The following is a 536-nucleotide window of genomic DNA, read 5'->3' as shown; positions in this document are numbered from 1 at the left end:
CAAAAATCAGGGCTATTTTGTAAACATATATTTAGATCAGATATTCCTATTTTTTGTCCTGTTTGTAGAATACATGCATTTGGAAATGCTAGAGAATACATAAATGCAACATATAAGCATCAGTTATTACTAGGAAGACATATTTTATCAATTATAATAAAATCAGTTAATCCACATATGAAGCTTGTTAGTAATTATGAGCATATTCTTGAAAGTTTAAATTTATATTATTGTTTGTGAATTGTCCTCTGAAATTATACTCTACTAATCTTTTATTAGTAGAATAATTTTGTAATTATCAAAGTGCTTTTTATCCTTTCTTGGAAATAACATTAATAAAACAATGAGATTTCTGAATCTGTAATGTGATTATTGTATAATTAAAAGCTAATAGTTATTAAATAGGGAACATTTTCATTTGAACAAAATATTAATGCTTTCTGGCCATTGTTGCTTTAAAGAGTTTTATGAGTATAGAAATAATACACAAATAATCTGTAGAAGATAAAAAAAAGTTACAGTGTAAAAGACCCTTG

General features: G+C 24.8%; 1 protein-coding gene across 1 annotated transcript in view; it reads left to right on the top strand.

Moving 5' to 3' along the window:
- The window catches only part of SMARCA1 (SNF2 related chromatin remodeling ATPase 1), a 79,416-nt gene that overhangs the window by 58,155 nt on the left and 20,725 nt on the right, over window positions 1–536 (top strand). The window lies entirely within an intron of this gene.

Source organism: Crocuta crocuta, unplaced genomic scaffold (genome assembly GCF_008692635.1).
Source record: "Crocuta crocuta isolate KB4526 unplaced genomic scaffold, BGI_CrCroc_1.0 scaffold1133, whole genome shotgun sequence".
Taxonomy (NCBI): Eukaryota; Metazoa; Chordata; class Mammalia; order Carnivora; family Hyaenidae; genus Crocuta; species Crocuta crocuta.
This window is presented reverse-complemented; position numbering and strand designations above follow the sequence as displayed.